The sequence below is a fragment of the Cupressus sempervirens genome, chromosome 11, assembly GCF_028749045.1.
Source record: "Cupressus sempervirens isolate cs-2001-9-10 chromosome 11, ASM2874904v1, whole genome shotgun sequence".
Lineage (NCBI taxonomy): Eukaryota > Viridiplantae > Streptophyta > Pinopsida > Cupressales > Cupressaceae > Cupressus > Cupressus sempervirens.
Genome location: NC_143128.1, coordinates 58374762 through 58387683, shown reverse-complemented (window position 1 = coordinate 58387683; position 12922 = coordinate 58374762). Strand labels below are relative to the sequence as shown.

The 12922-nt window shown below is 33.1% G+C and overlaps 1 pseudogene; it reads right to left on the bottom strand.

Moving 5' to 3' along the window:
* Window positions 1–7282: 7282 nt before the first annotated feature.
* Window positions 7283–10350, bottom strand: LOC149528233 (DNA replication licensing factor MCM4-like; annotated as a pseudogene).
* Window positions 10351–12922: the final 2572 nt, after the last annotated feature.

Sequence of the window (12922 nt, the reverse complement as noted above, 5' to 3'; positions counted from 1 at the left end):
AAAATCAAAATCATCCAACAGTTAGATAGAAATTTATGGCCTCTACACTGAGACCGATTATTATTGTCATAGAATTTATGAGTTCTGCCCTCTAGAATGTCAAATAACTTCCAAGATACAAAACCAAACAATATCAAAACAAATTTATTTGAAAGATGCATGAATCTTATTTCCCAAAAGGTAAAACTCAGCATTTTTCCATGGTCAAAATGTGTTATTTGATCAAACCCTTATCACTAGGTCTATAAATAAGAGTTTCAAGACAATTTTTACAAAAACCAAAGGATTCATCAATATATTTCTCATCCAAAACCTCTAATTTTCTTCAAATGAGAGAGGATTAAATATGCTTCACTTCCAAATAGATTGAACTTATTTATCAATCCATTAACATAACAATAAATGCATGAAAACATGATGTAACATGATTGCAAACAAAAAGATAGTTTTGAATTTACACAAATCATATTTAAAATTTCCTTGAATATTCTTACAAAGTTTAGCCAAATGGTTTTATTCATATGTTGACCCTTTATATACTTCTTTAAAAGTCTTAATTCAAGAAGCTCCTCTAAGTCCCATTGTAGTTGGGTTACTCATTCCTTCTCTAGCAAGACTGGTTGATTCTAAGTCTCTATGCTTTTATGCCTATAATTTCATGCTCACCATATAGGTCTGAAATGAGACAAGACCATCTTTAAAAGAAGTAACAATACCAACATTAGATATTTCTCTTCCTTTGGAGGAATTTGCCTCATTACCATTGCTATCAATATAGAAAACTGGGATTTCATTAGATTATTTTTCTCCCTCTTAACTTCAACGAGCCCTGTTCATCTTTAGAGATCCCATTTTTCATCACCAAATCTTCATTAAATGATCTCTAGCTTCTCATGGAGTTCCTATATTAGAAGCTTCATACATAGTATCACTTCCATCATTTGCAATAGCTGGTGATAATCCAAATGTAACCAATGCACGATTGCCAACTAAAGAAATACTAGAGCCAATGTTGAGATCTAACTCCACAATAATAGCTAATGAGTTTCCATGTTTTTTTATCAATGGTTTAATATATTGAATTATTAGAAAATTTACGAGTCAATAAAAAAAACTCATCAAATCAAGCTCGTTGTTATTCTCAATTATAACAACAACCATTTAGGCCAACTGTTCGTAAACTACATATTGATATTTGGTTCAAAATCAATAGTTTGAATGGTGAATCTGATAATGTTTTTATGGTTGTAGAAGAAGAACTCATTTTTAGCATATCCTTGCTCAAAATAGTTTCCACAAAAATTAAGATCCACCAAATATTCTACACCTCAAAATAGAAAACAATTAAATGACGCTAGTTGTGCACACCATGTTTACTTTGGTTCTAATTATCTTCCTACCAAATAATAGTATAGGGATTTTCTATAAAACAATGCTACTAGCTGCCACATTTCTAAAATGATCAACTGCATGCCACTATCGACTATACTCTTGCACCTATGCTTGGTGCAAGCACTAGTATATAGTACTTAAGATACCACTAAATATCTAAATCATTATTTTTAAAAGAAGCTGTAAGGCATAATTCAAGTGAATTTAAATACTCGAGGCAATTCTTGAGTGTGCATGTTTCAATTCCTTAGTGTCAAAACTTGAATATATTTCATGCTTATCATTTCCTCTAGCAATTCTTACGTAAAACATCATTAAAATAATTGTTCCCTTTGACAGCGTCAAAGAGTGTATATATACAATATTTTTGAAGTTCTTTTGTGCTAAATGAACCTTTTGTGATCAAGTCCTGTAAATATCTTGTTTGGTACAACTATAGATTTCTTACTAGCTTTGTACTAGTACCCAAGATTAACATTGATGACATTACTAGAATTCCAAGTTTTGCTCTTGTATTCCTATTAATTGTACTTGATTGTTGAATATGTTAAAGAAGAAATAAATGCCAGTTAATTTATAGACTAGAACTAACCTGAATTGCTTGATGTATTTTTTAAATGTTGAGATGCATATACTAAGAATTTTTTGTCGCTGCAGGCCAAGCCACAACTGACAGACGGGTCAAAGCTTCCAACTATTGTGGATCTTGTGATTAAAGAGTTGCTAAAATTGAAATATCTTCAGCAAGTAAGTTGCATGCAAAATATTTCTTTTGAAGGGAATTGACATTATTTTTAAAAATACATTCATTTTATACAATTTTACTCATGTTTTGGTGAATAAAAACTTAACGTTCTTCCACATTTCTTGCCCATTTTATTGCATATCTGAAATAAGACATAATCTTGCCATTTTCCAATAGCTAAATGTCTTTAACTATGATTGGAATTTGGCATAAAATTTACTTTTAAGGTTAGATTATCAACTAGTTCTGGTTTATCGCCATTTGAAAATTAGAGGTACTAATCCTTTCATTGAAGAGAAAATTTATAGTGCACTACATATCATCACACTTATCCAAAAAAGTTGAGCCAAACATTTGATTATCTAGATTGAAAGTCATTGTCCGCTTCATAATCTTAGCAAGAAGAACACCATAAGTGCTTGTGAACCAAGTATTTATGATGAAGCAAGAACGAAAGAAAAATGAAAAAATGTGTTGAGTCGAGAGATAGACATTGGAAAGAAAGCCATTGATTATAAAAAGTATTAAGATCAAGTTTTAAAATAATGTTTTAATTCACAAGAACAAAGAAGATTAGTAGCTAAAGAGCAACAAATTTTCCTTGTACATATGTGCACTATCTCCATGATTCCATGTTTGGTCCTTAGCCTCTTTGCAATAACCACATGATTGATGATTTCCAAATAGTACCAACATACTATGTGGAAAGGCCCTTTCTAGATCATATTTCAATGCAACAATTTATCAAACGATGGCGCTTTGAGGGGATAATGATCATCTTCAACCGTGTGACTTTGGCTCATTGCTTCAAATTTCTTATAGGATATAGAAACTTACTGACTGTAAATAGCAAGTATGTTCTTAGAAAAAAACCCATACTCATTGTAAATAGCAGGTATGGACTTAATGCATATTTCATGAGTTGTGGTTCATAAAAACCCATACTCATCAGCTTGAACTTTTTGTTTAATACTCAATGCATTGAGGTGACACTTACAATTTGAATTCATAACAACCATTTCTCATCAACTTAAATTGTTTGTTTAGTAACCATTGCATTGACGTGACACTTACAAGGTTGAAGTATTGCAACTTCCTAGAAGGTCTGCCTACTCAATTCCATGATGATCCTACTTACCTTGATCCTTGGGAGAATGATGCAGGAGCATCAAGGTCAAGGTTGAAGGCATGAGAATACATTAAGGTCTCAAGATAACCAACATGACCATGTTAGAACAGTTGATGTAATAAGACCCTATGAAGGTCCTTTTTGATATGTTTGTAATCATTTTAGTTACATTTGAAAATATTAATTAACAAAAACCATATGTGCAGATATAAACATTAATCACAACATGACCAATTTATTTGTAGGCATATTTTCCTGTGAAGAAAGACCACACCTAACAATATGAACCCAGAAGAAAATAATGAGATAATGGCTGCATTGTGGGCTCAATTTCGAAGAAAACTTGATAAATGTTATTGTCCTTGCAAAAAGTGAAAGGGTTTAAAGAATTGAAGAATTCTAATCACAATAGCCCAGAGTCATTGTAGGCAATATGGTCATGTTGAAGGGGGCCATGATTTTTGTCCATTATTGTATGTGGATTTCCTACTGGAGGAACATGGAGGTGTCAATATCCAAGCTGAGGATAACACTCCCATGGAAGAAGATGATAATGTGCTAGAGGACATGATTGAAGAAGATGGTATTGGGGAAAGTGATGAAGAGGCTCACAATGATGGTACTAGTGAATCTAATAATGATGATGAAGATGGTCTTGATATACCTTTACTTGAGAAGGCACACGAGCCCTTATATGAAGGCTCCCAAACAACTCTATTGTTGGCTATAGTGTTGTTGGTGAACTTAAAGGTTATGAATAGTATATCTAATGTAGCAATGTCACGTATGCTAAGGTATGTCATTTTTATCATCTTCAAGGTTAGCATACAATTACTATTCATTACATTAATAATGCATATTTGTTGTTGTAGGTTAATTAGTGAGTTTTTGTTACCACCATCAAACATTTTGCCTCATTCGTACCGAGAATTATCTAACATTATGGATCAGATTGGAATGAAGTATCAGACAATACATGCATGTCCCAATGATCACATTCTATATCATAAACAACATGAATTTGCAACAGAATGTCCTGATTGTCATGTTAGTAGATATCTATCAAATCAAATAACAAAAAAAGTGTCTCACAAGGTTCTTTGGTACATTCCCATTATTCCACATCTTGAATGGTTATTCAGGTGCGCTAGCTTGGCAAAATTTATGGATTACCATGCACGCAATAGAAGTTAGGATGACATTTTGTGAATGCCTACCCATGGTTCTACATTTAAAGAGATAGAAGAAACATGGTCACACTTTAAAGAAGAACCTCGTAATCTGAAACTTTCATTGGCAGTGGACGATGTCAATCCATATGGAGATATGAGATCTGTTTACTCAGTATAGCCTATTTTTGTTATTAACAATAACATTCCTCCTTGGATTTCCATAAAGAGGAAGCACATAATGTTGTCAATGATTGTGCCAGGTATTTTTTTATTTTATAGTTATCTAAATTAATTTATAAATAGTGAATGAAAATGGTTATAATAATTACGTAATGTTTATGTTCATTCAATTGTTAGGTAAATACCAAGTTAAAGATATGAACATGTATATTGAGCCCCTAATTGACAAGTTGTTAAAGTTATGGAATGGCATCACTATGTATGACATCTCTAGACTAATAGGACATCAACAATTTCAATTCCATGCAATGCTTGTATGGACAATACATGATGCCCTTGAGCTAACTCATTTTTGCAGTATGTTATATTGTTAAGATCACATATTTTTGGTCTATTATAGTGCTTAAACATTACTATCAAATGCTTAAGTTGCACATGATAATTGTACATGATCCAATTATACATAATCTTTTAGGTCTTCAGACAAAGGGAAAATTTGCATGTCCAGTTTTTGGTTCGAAGATGAAATGTCATCATTCGAAAAGTGTAGGAAAGCAAGTGTTCGATGAGTTTAGACACTTTCTCCACAATAATCATAGGTATCGAATTGCTGAAAAACATATTTTCAATGGGAAAGAAGAGACATCATCAAGGCCACGAAGAATGACACCCCATTTATGGAAGTTGGAATACGATTGACTAAATCGTCGAGGTAATGTCCAATTTGTCGTCCGAAGTTTACAATTTGTATTTTGATATTGTCTTATATTTACTAATGCTGTAACTTATGCTCATGAAGGTCATCAAGGCATCAATGACCAACTTCCTAGAGGAATGAAAAGTTATCCTACTCAATTCAGTAGGTTACCATACTACAAGGATCTCCCAATCGTGCATTTGTTTGATGCTATGCATATTGGAAAGAATATAACAGAGACACTATGGAAAATGTTGGATGGAAGGCATGATAGAGAACAAATTACTAAAATTTATACTGACATTCATGAATCTAATCATGCACTAAAAGTTTTCATGGAATCAAATAAGAATGGAGATCACATAAATACAAGTGCCCTTCCTTGGTTATTAATGGAGCAACAAAGTGATGCATTAAAAGAAGTCATAAAAAAAACAAAATTTTCAATAGAATTTTCTGCAAATATAAGCACTCTTCTATCAAAGAAAGGTGATTTTGGGCCAGGGTTGAAGACACATGATTGGCATACCTTCCTCAAGGTAAGTCATGTTTTCTATTTACAATATATTTGTAAGATTGAATGTAGTACTAGTTGCATTATTTAATAATATATTGAAATGATCATTTTTTAATGATTGCAGTTCGTCCTACCTCTATCCCTTCCACAACAGTTTGACAACAATATTAAACAAGTTATATATGATCTTGAAAAATACATGAGGTTAGAAGAGTGTTTTTTTTAGATTTGTAGCTTTTTATCGAAAATCTATTGTATAATTTTATTTGAAATCTCCTCTATGTGTTTTTTCATGTTGAATCTCTTTTAGGTGGTTATATTTGAATAAATTAAATTTGCATAAGTAATGTAGAAGGAATTTGCATCAGTACTGCATTCAAGTAATTCCAAACAATCCCTATTCTTTCCTAAATTCTCTGGCTTGAAACTGACTGTGGGTAGCATTTATTAGAGATTATTCTTGCAATTTATCATGGTCATGATTGCTAGACTCTTATAAAGCTTTTGAATTCACCTCTATAATATCTTGTACATTGCGATTCCCTTTGATTCATAAATTTTGAATAATGACTTCCCAATTTGATAATGATTCTTCGCCGTCTTTTTTTTCGATCCCTTTTCCTTATAAGTGCTTCAAGTTTATAATAACAATGTTCTACATCTTGAAAAATTCTTATGATCATATCTAGAGAAATAGCTAATAGCTATGTGTTTGCACATCTTGTAGTTGCTTCATAGTAGAGCATATGATGCATTGTGCCAAGTAAATTCATTTACATTCTACACTTTTGTTGTTTCTCCCTTGTAGCTATTCATAGAAAACCAAGTCTTCACGGCACCATGATTGACATCATTGGTGTGTATGGAAGAAAAGCTACTGATGATATTCAGCATTCTCAATTTTTGAAGTCACCACCATAGAATCATCACTACATCAAGATTAGATTCTAATTTTTCCTCTTTATATTTAATTTAAAATATAGATTAAAATAAATTGCTATTTTTATATTTAACTCTCTTTATATTTAGGTAACCATGTGAAACTAGAGGGAGAGGAAAAACACCATTGTGAACATTAAAATGAACTTTTTCCATTATGTTGGTTGAAAAAAATACCTTTATAATTGCAATTACTTTTTCCTCACTCCAAAACTTGATAGAACAAAACACCAATGATTCTCATAATTTATAATTATCATCCTCTTATCTGAGCAAGAATTATAAGATATCCATCATTACCTCGGTGGTTGTCTTTGTCATAGATAGTAAACCCAGGGTTTGGATTCCTTCAATTTTTTGGATTTTTTTACAAGAGAAAGTACCCATCGATGTACTACAAAGCATGAAGCTTGGGGAATATTAAAATAGTTTGCCACAACACACTGATTGTAGTCTTATTAGATACTTCATTACTAATTATTATAGGGGCCATATCATCCTCAAAACTTGTTTAGGTCCTCTTCACATTGTCCCCATGAATTGTAACAAACCCCTCACTCACAAGGTTTCCAATTACATTACGAATCTGAAATTGAACAACATAACTCATAATGTATTCATTTCCCCCAAGAAAATGAAGCTAGAAATAGCTTGAAATTTACCCATAACAAAGAATTACTTACATCATTTAGGCTGACTTCCTTGGATCCCTATTTGTGCATTTCCTCCATCAACTGTGATTGCATTCATTCATATTTGGTTAGGTGCCATACCAACAATTTTCTCAACACTATTTAGGGCAGTATAAAGAATGTTACCTCAGTAATATGGGTTGATGGTCCCCCTACCTACATCCTTTCCATGATAAGAATCCTCAGTGATGAAATAAGATTGGCTCGTCTCATTCTTTCACTGGCTGAGACTCCCATGTTTATGAGATCCATGTCAATGGTCCCTGTAACCATGACACTCAAATGCATTCAGTGGCTTCCAATTAACATAGTTCTTTTAGAGCTTAGTAATTTTGTGATGATAATGCATTCAATATACAACTAAATGAACTGACAATCCTCATTGCCAAAGATGCACAATGGTTACCAGTTGAATGATCGGTGGCAGATTGTTGAAGTGAAACTTCAAGAAGTCGGAATGATTTTTCCACATCACACCTTTCAACTTGAAAAATTAGAATGTAAGATATCCTTTTATTGCCTCAATCTGGCTTTAAAACATTCAGGAATGTAACCCACTTTTGTCTACATAGGATTTTCTTACCCACTCAAAGAATTTGATGCTCGTGAGGGATTCGCTTATTCTTATTAAGCTTTCAATTTGGTGTGGAGTCATTGTGATAACCTATACAATTCATTCAGGAGAACAAGTTAACATAACATGAGAATTGCCCTACATCTAGATGCATTCTTCAGTAGAAGTATGAGATATGCTGTTACTTTTTTCATGTGTGTAACTTGTAAGCATACTATACAAAAATTGAATTTGAGAATATATTGAGCTAACCTTCTTGCTACTGCCAGGGAAGTATCCCTTCTTACGCATTTCAACATAACCATGAATCAGATCTTCTGCTACCTCATCAGATATCTTAGGATGTATATGTTGTCTTGCATAAGTGATATACAAAGTGAGAGTCAGGAGGTTGAATGCATCCATCATTTGGTCCTAGAATCATAATGTAGTTCACATCAAAAATATTAGGTCATTGGACCCCCCATTAATTACTACATAGTATTGACCAAATAAGAACTTACGTCTGGCTCATCATAATGTAATGCAACAAGATGCCTTGCAAGGCGCCTATCTATTTGTTCATCAGCTTTATCAAGCACTAGGTAGATCAAATCAAACCTGAAGGCATTTTTTGTGATTCTTTTATACTTGAGTGACAATAAATAAATTCTCCAACTTGAATTCTAAAACCAAACATACTCCACCTGGAAAGCAATGTTGGAGGAAGTTGGATATTGTCAATCACTAACAATCTAGGATTGTAGCATGAACCACTAGGATTGGCACAAGCTAAAATAGATGGTCTTGCATTCAGAGATGTTATGATCCTAGCCTTTGCAATTGACACTGTTTGTTGTTCCATAACCTACTTCAAAGGAATGACTAGACATTGATATACAAGTCAACCAACAACATAGATTATGAAGTCAAGAAACCAGTAAAGGCACATAATTCGAAGAGCTCAGAGAAAAATCACACCACATGTAACATGCTATGAGCATTGTCTGACATCTTGTCAAACTCGTCTATGCAGCAAACACCCCTATCACTCATTACCAATGCTCCACTTTCTAGAACCTATTGAGTTCAAAGAAATAAGCAGTTTATATGGAATCAAGTGGTAGGTAGCAGTGGGGGAGTAGGCAGCCCAAAGTCTCAATGATCAAAAAATTGAGTTAATAACTTACTATTTCACTAGTTTTAGGATCCTTTGATACATAAGCAGTCAAACCAACCGCAGAGCTTCCACGACCACTTGTATAAATGCCTCGAGGAGAAAACTTATGCGCATACTAAAGTAGTTGAGACTTACTTGTACCTAGATCCCCAACAAGCAAGATGTTGATATCACCACAAAAAGTAGTGCCTGAAGCTAGTTTTATTGCAGTTCCCCCGAAAAGCTATTTAAGTTGTTTAAGAAGCATAATGGTTAACATATGGTTCAAAGAACATGCAACAAATTACCAATTAATTGAACGTGAATGTAAAGAAAGATACCTGGCACAAGAGCCCTTTCTTTACATCTTCTAGCTCCCAAATACTCAGAGCTAAGGACCTAGTTAGCCTCTCATAGATATCAGGCATGTGAGATAGTTCTTTCAACTTCTCAATTTGGAAATTGGCAATCAAAATTCAATTTCAAAGCTTGCAAAATTCATGTTATATACAAAAGGTAAAAAGTATGATTTTATACCTTAGCTTCATAATCAGCTAGTGACATATCACCCTCTTGAAAAGAGGCAAAACTATCAGTATTGGTATCACGTTCCATTGGATCTTTGGCTCGCAATCTTGTCTTGTCTGCCTTTTTCAAATGAAGGCAATCGATGTAGGTCTACACCAGCAAATGATTCCTTTGACTAAAACCATCTTCTCAATATCTATATTTCAAAGACAACAAAACCCCCTTATTATATTTTTCAAATAGCATTGAACAATGAAGACATAACTATAAAAAGCATTGCCTACCTGATGGATTTAGATCTTGCATGTTAACTGTATCTCTAAGATTGAATATTCTTGCCTAAATGCAATGGCAGTTATATGTAAGTCTAAGGCATATTTATGTGCATAAATAAATAAAATCTAAAACAAAAAAGTCATTAAATGAAAACATACTAACTGACAAAACATATTTTTCCAAAAATACAATTTAGTCACCTATATGTGCTTCTCCCAAAAAGGATTGAGGTGAATAGCTACATCCATCAATACAATGTCAAAAATGGCGAGAACTTCAAGAGGATATCTGACCATCTTGCCATAAAGGTCTTCATCATATTCGAAGATGTTCATTGCATCAATATTCAGCGAATCACCTTCGACTTCCATTGTCTAAATGAGAAATCAACTAAATGAAGTGAATACAAAAGAAAATGTGCTCAACCAATAATTTTAAATGAGACTAGATGGTAACCATAAGAAGCCAATAGGGATAAATTTGAACCTGTTCCAAGAGCCTCATGTATTTCCCCTCAAGGTTTGAAGGATCATCCCTAAAATTCCTTAGAAAGCACTGAACTGCTTGATTGACATCTTGAAAACTCATGTTTGTGCCCCAAAAAAGCATAGGGGGGGTTGCCATCAAGGTCACCCTCGAAAGACTAGGGCATCTAATTATAACAGCCAAAAGAGGTAATTAATGTGTGTTTCAACAGAACATATTATACAAATTGAAAAGAAATAATTGACTCAATTGATAGGCAATTCTCTATCCAAAAGGTTTATTGGTACAAGGAAATATCTTCAAAATAGGTTTCTTTAATGTAGAAGGCACCAAAAGTTGGTACATAGGCATCTGCTATGCCAATTCCCTGAGGAGGTAGTTGCTTGGACAATCAATGTGGACCACCCATTAAGGTTTGTAGAATAGACGGGTTGTCTGGTATGACCCATTTGACAAGGCCCTAGGAATCTCCATGGTTGAATTGACCCAGAATCTGGGTGTGCAAGCTAACATACCATTAATATAGTTTTTAATGCTTCTCACTAGCAATAAAGCATGTTTTATTAGCCCATTATTTAGCTGGTTCACCTTTATTACTTCAAACAATCTAATCTAATGTTTATAATAGTAGAGTTCTATTTATTAGAATATGATACATTTTCTATTTTGGTATGTCGAAGTTACATACTCCATATTCTTAATATATGCTTCAATTTCTTTTTGTACTAGTCTAGTTTTAATTGCTTTAAAAAAAATTAAATGACTATTGTTTGGAATCATCAAGTATAGATTAACCCAGACTCTGCCAAAGGCCATAAAGCATGAGGAATGGAAAATTTACACATCTGGAATTCATGACGTGAATGAAAAATTTACACATCTGGAATTCATGACGTGAATGACAATCTTCATCCATATAATGCTATTTTAAAATTTAGGACTTTGTCTTGTTATGTGTTGTGATATATAATTAATATTTGTCGAAATTGCAAGAAGAAGCTTGCATAGAGACTTTTGTTTGATAAAAGTGCAAATGATGATCATGAAAGAAGCATATTGACAAAGTTGAAGCAACAGTGTGGTGGTCAGTTTACTTCTAAAATGGAGGGAATGGTATGCTGCATCATACATAAATAAAAAACTCACTTTGATTCTTATCAATGAAGTTAATCTAATTGTAAATTGTGTAAAAATCTGTGTGCTTGTATGTAGATCATAGATTTAACATTAGCAAAGGAGAACCAAGGACATTTGACGATTATCTTAATGAAAATTCTCAAGCATATCCTGGCATAGACTTGACTGTGACAGTTTTGACAACTGGGTTTTGGCCAAGTTACAAATCATTTCATCTTAACTTGCCAGCCGAAATGGTATGCCCATTTTGTATACAATATACCTTTTAAATTTGCCAATTTTTGAAGTAGTTTAACATTTTGACCTTTGCTACTTAATGCAGGTAAGATGCATAGAGGTGTTCAAGCAGTTCTATCAGACAAAGACAAAGCATAGAAAGCTTACATGGATATAATCTCTGGGTACTTGTAATATTAATGGGAAGTTTTACCCTAAGCCTATGGAATTTGTTGTTACTACTTACCAGGTAATTGCCTTTTTGGTTGATTACTGGCTGACAGTTAGATTCCTTGATTCATATAAAATGGCATTATAGGTCATTTTCTACTGATCATTATTGGGAATTTCTTCTTCCAATTTTTGGTTAATAATTAGTTGGGTAGGATAAGTTAAAGCAATGGTTAATGTCATTAATTGTTAATGACCATACATTGATAATTTGATTCATTTTTTACTTATGCTATCTATTTAAAGGAAAACTAAAATTGATGTGTTATAGAAACCATAAATATGCAAAGTGAATACATCACATTTATCATTGTTAGTTTCCTTGATATATCTGGAATTCACTTCTTTTTCCTTGTGTAACTTACTATGCAGTTATGATATGTAGGTATTAGCATTCTTACTATTCAATGCATCTGAAAGGCTAAGTTACTCAGAAGTGAAGACTCAATTGAATTTGACCGATGAAGATATTGTTAGATTGCTACATTCTCTTTCATGTGTGAAACATTAAATTTTCAATAAAGAGCCAAATACAAAAACTGTGGCACAAACAGATGTCTTTGAAGTCAATTCAAAATTCACTAATAAGATGAGGAGAATCAAGGTATGCACTCTAATATAACAAATTGTATACTATTTTTCCTATCTATTTTTAACAAAAATTAATGCATGTGGAGATCACATGGGAATTGGTTTCTACCTGATTGTAGATTCCACTCCCACCAGTGGATGAGAAAAAAAAGGTGATTGAGGATGTGGATAAAGATAGACGTTATGCAATTCTAATCAATAAATTATGAGTTAGCTAAAGATCAATGCTAATATGTTTTCTCATGAATCTTTTTCTAGGGTGTTGCTACTCTAACTCCTAGA